This window comes from Arachis ipaensis, chromosome B7 (genome assembly GCF_059453495.1).
Source record: "Arachis ipaensis isolate K30076 ecotype BB chromosome B7, ASM5945349v1, whole genome shotgun sequence".
NCBI lineage: Eukaryota > Viridiplantae > Streptophyta > Magnoliopsida > Fabales > Fabaceae > Arachis > Arachis ipaensis.
The window spans coordinates 109,505,812-109,515,637 of record NC_142442.1 but is presented as its reverse complement, the minus strand read 5'-3'; the positions used below and the strand labels follow the sequence as shown (position 1 = coordinate 109,515,637).

The following is a 9,826-nucleotide window of genomic DNA, read 5'->3' as shown; positions in this document are numbered from 1 at the left end:
AACATGCTTTTTAGGCCCTAAAATTGGTAATTTTAATTCACTTTAATTCCATTCGATGCCTTGATGTATTTGTTAAGTGATTTCAGGTTCATAGGGCAAGTATTGGATGGAAGAAGTGAGGAAAAAAGCATGCAAGCGGGAGAACTCATGAAGAAATGGAGGAACCGTAAAGCTATCAAGCCGACCTCTTCGCACTCAATTGACCATAACTTGAGCTACAGAGGTCCAAATGAGGCGGTTCCAGTTGTGTTGGAAAGCCAACATCCGGGGCTTCAAAATGATATAAAATTTGCCATATGTTACTTCGCGCTGAGGGGCGCACACGCGCACTTTGCACGCGCGCCGATTCTGCCATGGCCCACTAAAGTGAATTCGCCCCCAGCGAATTCTGAAGCACTTTGGGCCCAACCCAACTCATTTCCAATGCTATTTCATGCAGAATTCAAGCTTGGGCAAAGGGGGAGCAATTAGTTTAGCCAATATGAGCCTTTAGTTAGATTTCTAGAGAGAGAAGCTCCCTCTTCTCTCTAGAATTAGGTTAGGTTAATTTTCATCTTAGATCTAGGTTCAATTTTATGATTACATCTTGTTCTTTTATGATTTCTTGCTTCTACTCTTTCATTCTCATAGTTTGTAGTGTTAATTTTACTTTCTTGTCTCTTTTATGTTCATGAATGTTCTATGTTGAGTTTGTTTTACATTTAATAAAATTTGATGTTTGATGTTTCCTTTATTGATGATTGAGTTTTGAATTTACTTTTCTTGCACTTTGTAGTTGGTAGATTTTACTATTTCTTGCTCATTTATTATGCTTTCCTTTTATTCCTTCCAAGTGTTTGATAAAATGCTTGGAAGGATGTTAGAGTAGATTTTGAGCATTTTTGGCTTGGAAAGAGTGATTGGGTAATCTTGAGTCATGAAAACCCAACTTATGTTGGTGATCTAGAGTTGTTAGCTAGTATTGTTTCCATTGACGCTAATCTTTTGCTAATTTAATTAGTGAGTTGATTAGGACTTATGGAATATTGTTTCCATTGACGCTAATCTTTTGCTAATTTCATTAGTAAGTTAGTTAGGACTTTTGGATTGAGATTAGCTAGTCTCGTTAGACTTTCTCCCTATTTGTTGGAGTTGACGTAATGAGATAAATTCTTGTTTATATTTGTGACATGATTAATTAGTCTTGTTTGACATTCTCCCGATGTGTGAGTTAACTAAATAAGATGAATTAATCATGCATGACTAGGATAGAAAGCCTATGATCTTAATCCATTGCCATGAATATCTCTCTTTATTACTTGCTTTCTTTAATTACTTGCTCAATTTACTTTTCTTGTCTTTTTATTTTATTGCCCCTCTAATCAACCAAAACCCCCCTATACCCCCTCATAGCCAATAATTAAACACTTCATTGCAATTCCTTGTGAGACGACCCAGCGTCTAAATACTTCGTTTATAAATTCATTAGGGTTTGTACTTGTGACAAAACCAAACTTTAATTTGATGCGAGAGTTGTTTGTTGGTTTGGAGCTATACTTGCAACGTAAATATTTTGTGAAATTCCTTACCGACAACGATTTTTGCCTATTAGAGATCCTCCAGCAGAGCTATCCAATGACATCTTGGATAGTTCAGACAGACCATCATAGAAGATTCCTATGATGCTCCATTCTGAAAGCATGTCAGAAGGGCACCTTCTGATCAATTGCTTGTATCTCTCCCAAGCTTCATAGAGGGACTCACCATCCTTCTGTCTAAAGGTTTGGACTTCCACTCTAAGCTTGCTCAATTTTTGAGGTGGAAAGAACTTTTCCAAGAAGGCATTGACTAGCTTTTCCCAAGAGTTCAGGCTTTCCTTAGGTTGTGAATCTAACCATGTTCTAGCTCTGTCTCTTATAGCAAAAGGAAAGAGGATAAGTCTGTAGACTTCAGGGTCAACCCCATTGGTCTTGACAGTGTCACAGATTTGCAAGAACTCAGCTAAGAACTGATGAGGATCTTCCAATGGAAGTCCATGAAACTTGCAATTCTGTTGCATTAGAGAAACTAATTGAGGCTTAAGCTCAAAGTTGTTTGCTCCAATGGCAGGGATAGAGATGCTTCTCCCATAGAAATCAAGAGTAGGTGTAGTAAAGTCACCAAGAACCTTCCTTGTATTGTTGGCATTGTTGTTGTTTTCAGCTGCCATGGTTTCTTCTTCTTTGAAGAGTTCTGTTAGGCCCTCTAAAGAGAATTGTTCTTTAGCTTCTCTTAGCTTTCTCTTCAAGGTCCTTTCAGGTTCAGGATCAGCTTGAACAAGTATGCCTTTATCTTTGTTCCTGCTCATATGAAAGAGAAGAGAACAAGAAAGTATGGAATCCTCTATGTCATAGTATAGAGATTCCTTAAGGTGTCAAAGGAAAAGAAGAATAGAAGGAGGAGGTGGATAAGAGGGAATTCGAACTTATCAAGAGGGATAGAGTTCGAATTGCACCTTGATGAGGAGTCTTAGTCCTTTAAATAGAAGGATGTGAAAAGTGGGGAAGAATTTTCAAAAATTAATTAAAAGATTTTAAAAAGAAATTTGAAAATTTGATTGAGATTTTCGAAAACTAAGATTGGAAAAGAAATAAAGTGATTTTTGAAAAAGATTTTGAAATTAGAAAATGATATGATTGAAAAAATTAATTTTAAAAAAGATGTGATTGAAAAGATATGTTTGAAAAGATATGGTTGAAAATCAATTTAGAAAAAGAAAAATTTTTAAAATTAAAGTTGATTACTTGACTATCAAGAAATTAAAAGATATGATTTTAAAATTTAAAGTTTGATCCTTTCTTAATAGGCAAGTAACAACTTGAAATTTTGAAGTAAATCTTTAATTGAAGCAAGGATTTTTGAAAATGGTAAAAATAAATATAAAATGGAAAGAAATTGATTTTGAAAGAGATATGATTTGAAAAAGATTTGACTTTGAAAAATTATGAAAACTTGAAAAAAATGTGAATTAAAAACAAAATCTTCCCTCTAGTGTCATCCTGGCGTTAAACGCCCAGAATGGTGCCCATTATGGCGTTTAACACCCAAATCTCTACCTTTTTGGGCATTAAACGCCCAGCCAGGTACCCTGGCTGGCGTTTAAACGCCAGTTTTCCTTCTTCACTGGGCGTTTTAAACGTCCAGCTTTTTCTGTTTGATTCCTCTGCTGAATGTTCTGAATCTTCAATTCTCTGTATTATTGACTTTAAAAGACATAGTTTTGAAAATATTTTTGAATTTTTGATGATGAGAAACAATAAAAAAATGCAACTAAGATCAAATAAACAATGCATGCAGGACACCAAACTTAAAAGTTTGTATACTAAGGACTATAACAATGTAAAAATGCATGTAAGAAACAACAAAACATACAAAACAAGAGAATTTGAAGATCAAAGCAATGAAATCATCAAGAACAACTTGAAGATTAATGAAGAACAATATGTATAAATTCGAAAAATGCAAGAAGAAGAAAGTCATGCAATTGACACCAAACTTAAAAATTAATACTAGACTCAAACAAGAAACATAAAATATTTTTGGTTTTTAAGGTTTTATAAATTTTTTTGTTATTTTCGAAAATTATATAGAAAAGAAAATAAAGAGAATCAAAACTTTTAATAAGAATTCCAGGAATCATGCAATGTTAGTCTAAAGCTTCAGTCTAAAAATATTAGACATGTTTGGCCAAGCTTCAGCAGGACATTACATTCAGCAGCTAAATTGATGAGAATCAATCAGCTTTTGTGATGCTAAGAACATCACCTTGAAACTCTAGAATTCATTCTTAAAAATTCTGAAAAAAAATACCTAATCTAAGCAACAAGATGAACTGTCAGTTGTCCAAACTCGAACAATCCCCGGCAACGGCACCAAAAACTTGGTATGCAATATTGTGATCATCAACAATGGCGCCAAAGGACTTGGAGCTCTCAAACGTAAATCACACTTTGTCACAATTCCGCACAACTAACCAGCAAGTGCAATGGGTCGTCCAAGTAATAAACCTTACGTGAGTAAGGGTCGATCCCATGGAGATTGTCGGCTTGAAGCAAGCTATGGTCATCTTGTAAATCTTAGTCAGGTGGATTCAAATGGTTATGGAGTTTAAGGTGATGAAAATAAACATAAAATAAAGATAGAGATACTTATGTAATTCATTGGTGGATTTCAGATAAGCGTATGAAGATGCTTTGTTCCCCTTGAACCTCTGCTTTCCTATTGCCTTCTTCCAATCATTCATACTCCTTTCCATGGCAAGCTGTATGTTGGGCATCACCGTTGTCAATGGCTACATCCCGTCCTCTAAGTGAAAATGTTCAACGCACTCTGCCACAGCACGGCTAATCATCTGTCGGTTCTCAATCATGTCGGAATAGAATCCAGTGATTCTTTTGCGCCTGTCACTAACGCCCAACACTCGCGAGTTTGAAGCTCGTCATAGTCATTCAATCCTTGAATCCTACTCGGAATACCACAGACAAGGTTTAGACTTTCCGGATTCTCAAGAATGGCCGCCAATGGATTCTAGCTTATACCACGAAGATTCTGATTAAGGAATCCAAGAGATACACACTCAATCGAAGGTAGAATTGAGGTGGTTGTCAAGCACACGTTCATAGGTGAGAATGATGATGAGTGTCACGGATTATCACATTCATCAAGTTGAAGAACAAGTGATATCATAGAGAAGAAGTGGGCATGAATTGAATAGAAAAATAGTAGTAATTGCATTAATTCATGAGGAACAGCAGAGCTCCACACCTTAATCTATGGTGTGCAGAAACTCCACCGTTGAAAATACATAAGAACAAGGTTCAGGCATGGCCCTGAGGCCAGACCCCAAACATGAAAAGATCTATGAAAGTATATCAAGTGTGTGTAAAGGATGTGAAATACAATAGCAAAAGGTCCTATTTATAGAAAACTAGTAGCCTAGGGTTACAGAAATAGGTAATTAATGCAGAAATCTTCTTCTGGGCCCACTTGGTGTGTGCTTTGGCTGAGCATTGAAACTTTCATGTGTAGAGACTTTTCTTGGAGTTAAGTGCCAGCTTTTGTGCCAGTTTGGGCGTTTAACTCCAGCTTTTGTGCCAGTTTTGGAGTTAAACGCCAAAATTCTTGAGCTGACTTGGAACGCCTGTTTGGGCAATCAAATCTCGAGCAAAGTATAAACTATTATATATTACTGGAAAGCCCAAGATGTCTACTTTCCAACGTAATTGAGAGCGCGCCAATTGGGCTTCTGTAGCTCCAGAAAATTCACTTTGAGTGCAGGGAGGTCAGAATCCAACAGCATCTGCAGTCGTTTTTCAGCCTCTAAATCAGATTTTTGCTCAGGTCCCTCAATTTCAGCCAGAAAATACCTGAAATCACAGAAAAATACACAAACTCATAGTAAAGTCCAGAAAAGTTATTTTTAAATAAAAACTAATAAAAATATAATAAAAACTAATTAAAATATACTAAAAACATACTAAAAATAATGCCAAAAAGCGTATAAATTATCCACTCATCAGTTATTCTCCCCTAAAGACTTGGGGCTCTGTCGAGGAACTTTTGTTATAAAATCCCATTGTTGGATGGGTGATTTTGAATATCTCAAAGAGATTTTTAACTTGCCATGATTATGGAAGTTTTGGAAAGAGGGTGCCGAGAGTGGCATTGTTTTTAAAAGGGGAATTTACCTTGAGTAAAAGTGGCTTATGAGCCTGAGATGATTTGAGAAATGAGATCTTTAAAGCCAAGAATGAAAAGAGTTGAAATTTGATTTCAAAGTGAAATGACTTGAGAAAAGTGATTTATGGCTTAAATGCCGGTTTTATGAATTTGATGATTTTGAATGGTGGAAGTGCTGTTTTTATTATGGGCCGGAATGGCTATGTATGATTATGAATATTGGCTGGTTTTGGATTGAACCGTTAGCCGGAATGGCTGTGTATGATCATCAATATTGGCTGGTTCTGGATTGAACCGTGAGCCGGATGGCTGAGATGGATGTTGATCCATGGCTGAGAATGAATGCATATATGCTGAGATATTGATAATTGTGAATGTTTTCACTTCCACTATCAGAGATGAGGGTTTCCCTAGGAGGAAGCAGTGGCTAGCCACCACGTGCTCCAGGTTGAGACTCGAAGCTCTTTTGACCCTATGTCGTAAGTGTGGCCGGGCACTGTGAAAGCCCCGGATGAGCTCGCCCCTGTAAATATTCACCAGTGAGGGTGATGAATATGGATCATGATTATGATCAAGTTTATGATGAGTATAACTCAAGTTGGGGGTGCGCGACAGAGGGACGGTCCAATGGTTAGCTACAAGGACTTGTCGGGTTGGCTTTATAACCGACAAGTGATATCATCAGCCACTAGGGATAGGCATGCATCATATGCATCTATGTGACATTGTTTGCGTGTGCATATTGTACTTGGTTTACCTATGTGATTACTTGAGATTAACTGCTATTTGTTCTACTTGCTGTAACTGTTTGTTTGTGCTTGAACTTCCTATCTGTGTTTGCAACTGGGACTCTGTTGGATTGTGGTGATTGATTGTTAGTTGGATTGTTTGGGTCTAGGGCCGTGGTTGAATTGAGATGGACCGATGGTTGGTTTCGGTTTTGTGGTTATGGTTTGGAAATGTATGAAAGGCTAATTTGGTTCAGCATAGATAAACCTTTTGAAAGGCTTTTGAATATTGTTTTAAATGAACAGTTTTCTCTTTTAGAAAAGGATTTCAGATTTCTCTTTTATCGTAAACCTTTGTTTTTAAAAAGAGGCATAAGACGGTTATTAATCCCTAGTACGATTTATCTTCATGTATCCTATTACAGTAATTCCCAAAAACCCTCTACTGAGAACCCTTTCGAGGATGATGTTCTCACCCCCCTACATTTTTCCCCTTTCATGAAATGGGCGCAGAAGTTACGAAGAGTTTATTTAGTTGTTGTTGAGATGCCTTGTATTGCTTTAGTATATTTTTGTCCCCTCGCCTTTATCTTTATACTTCTGTAAGAGGGATATGAATTGTATTGGTTAATGCTTGTAATGTTATATATATATATATATATGGATGTACTCTTTATGAGTTTTTTGTAAGTTGTATGGTATCTATGGATGTGAGTTGTCGAATGAAAGTATTTTGGGAGCGGTATTGCAGTTTAAAGTTTTAAACAGGCTCATATTTTAGTATTAAATAGTATAAGTGTCGTCGTAATGTCCGAGCTATCAGAGTCACGCAGCCGGAAGCGTGAGCTTTGGTAGTTAGGGTGTTACATTATGGTATCAGAGCAGTCCTTCCTGTAGAGCCTGAAGAATGGACCAACTAGGCTTCAGTTGCATACTCTGAGCGTTTGTCATGTATTAGGTCTTGTCGAATGACGAGAATTAGAGCTTTATGCACATGACGATCTATTGATTAATGCTGTTAGTCTTGCATTGCATAATTCTTGGTATTAAGTTTGGCCGACTTAATACTAGTGCATTATATATATGAAAGCACTAATGGGTTATCATAGATGATATGCGAGTTTTGGGTAAAGTGAATCGTGGGTTTTAGAAACATTAGAAACTATTTCTCGAGGCTATTCAGTTGTGTGTCTTGAATTCTGTTTAAGTCAACCTGTTCTTTCATATCCTAACTTGAAGTTCTTATTTGCTACCCCTCTTGAAAAGTAATTGGATGTTTCCACACTATTTCTCTATTCATATGCATTATTGTTTGATTTCAATTGCATATGCTTGTTTGGAATCCTTGTTACATTTGTCTTTCTCTGTTTGAGTTCTTCCTGATTCAAATATTCCTTGATATAGCTTTGAACTTGTCTTAATGCGCTGTGCCCTTTTTACTCCGGATTCCGAGTCCATTCTTGAGAAATTATTGATTAAGTTTTTCTCTTGTTTGATAGTGATTACAGCCAATTTTGAGGTTTTATAAAAAATTGCTGTTGATTAGATATCTACTTATCAATATATGAAACTTTGAGCTTTCTTATATAGTTTAACAACTATTTATCTCTAATACCTCGCCTGTACTTTTACTGGTTTATGGAATTGCACTTACTTTAAAAGTAAATTGACTCTCTAGTAATTTTACTATAGTTACAATGCACATCTTCAATTGATTATGTATTTGGAATATTTTTCAAAATTTTGAAAAGAAAGGATTTACCACTTTTGTCTCGGTTGAGTTTCGTTTGATAAGCTTTACTTAACTTATTTTGAATTGAGTTTGATTTAGCATGCTATATGGTTTATGCCATTGTTGTTCTTTTGAAAATGTTGGACTCATGGCTTTCTTCTTACGAACGGACTAAAGTCTTCCTTAAGCCTTCCATCTCCATGAATGTCATGCTTGACCTTGTTTTTAACTGATCTTTTACATCTTGTGAATATTGCCATTGATCTTAGTTTTTCCTTTTTGTGAATCTCATTCTTATATGAGTAAGCTTGATTCGTTTCAAAATAGTGCATCATTTATCCTCTCATTGTCTCTACCAGAGTTTTTAGTCAAAGACTTATCCTTGAGAGATTACTAATGACTGAGTTATCTTTTCTATAACTTTTGTATTCTTTTAGATCAATTGAAAGCTTATTTGATGTTTCATGCCTAGTGGATCTTGTTTGAATTATTTTGGTTTAAGATCCTTTCTTGTAAGGCTTGACTCCTTTTTAGTGCATCTTAAACTTCTTGAATGTTCTTCTGAGATGGTGATTTTAAGAACACTTTTAGAGTCTTATTTTGAACTTTTTAAAGAAGTTTTGAATCCTCTTTGAAGAAGTATTAAACGGAAATTATTTTCCGTTGTTTGATTGAGATTGAAACCATTTTTTAATTTTGACGAAGTTAATTTAAAGTTGGCATGCGCTATTTTAAATGAGGTTTTGGAAAGCTTCCTTGTTTAGTGGAAACCAGTTCGTTTGTAACGCACCACTTGTTTGCTTTACCAATTTATAAGCAGACTTTTACCTCGGATTTTCTTTCTAAATAAAGTTTAACTTTCTCTTTCGTCCTTGCTATAATGTTATAAATGCTTGTTTGAATATGGACTTTGGAAATTTTTGAACAAGCATTTGATTTCTTCCGAGTTTTATGAATTACTTTTGGTTAAGTTGTGCATCTAATTATCTTTCTAAAATATTTGAGGAAATGTTTTAGCTCTTAGCCAAACTTGTGTGCATTTCGTTTTTAAAACTCTACATGATCTACTTCAACATGAAATTGTATTGAAGTAAAGCTACGTTATGCTTTTGTTACTCTCTTGAAGAATTTGTGTTGCTTAACTTTTCTTTTAGACTGCAAAGTGGTTTTTCCGTAAGTTTTCGACTCTTTCATGAACAGTGTATTCAAAAGTATTTTTAATCATGCTCTTGAGATCTGTGAGCTTTGTCTTGGGTTTGAAATATTCTCTTCTGTAAACCTCATGCTTCCTCGACTCAGCTTGAGTTTGTTTCAAAATAATGCGCTGAATTTTCTTCTTATTGGTCCTGTTGGATTTCTTTGATACAAGGGTTATCTTTGAAGTTGTCAATCAATTTATTTCTAGCAAACTTCATTGGTTGAGTATCTTTGTTTACCTAGATTGGATCCCAAATCTATGAGTATTATTCTTGACATATGTCTTTCCTTTCTGAATCTGGTATCCTCCTGAGTAGACTCGAGAATTGTTTAGATATCACGTGCGACTTGTAGACATAGTAACGCGATGCATTAGTTCTTTAAGACGTGATATGGGTATACGGAAGTTGAAGCGGTAGGTGTGCGACGTTATAAGTTGTGGGTGTTTCGTTTCTTGCGAACGGTTTGCAAT

General features: G+C 35.7%; 1 non-coding gene across 1 annotated transcript; it reads left to right on the top strand.

The window, feature by feature from the left end:
• Nucleotides 1–1,675: 1,675 nt before the first annotated feature.
• LOC148553700 (small nucleolar RNA R71) lies at nucleotides 1,676–1,783 on the top strand. Its single transcript, XR_015892745.1, has one exon. It is a non-coding gene; the product is annotated as a small nucleolar RNA R71 (small nucleolar RNA).
• Nucleotides 1,784–9,826: the final 8,043 nt, after the last annotated feature.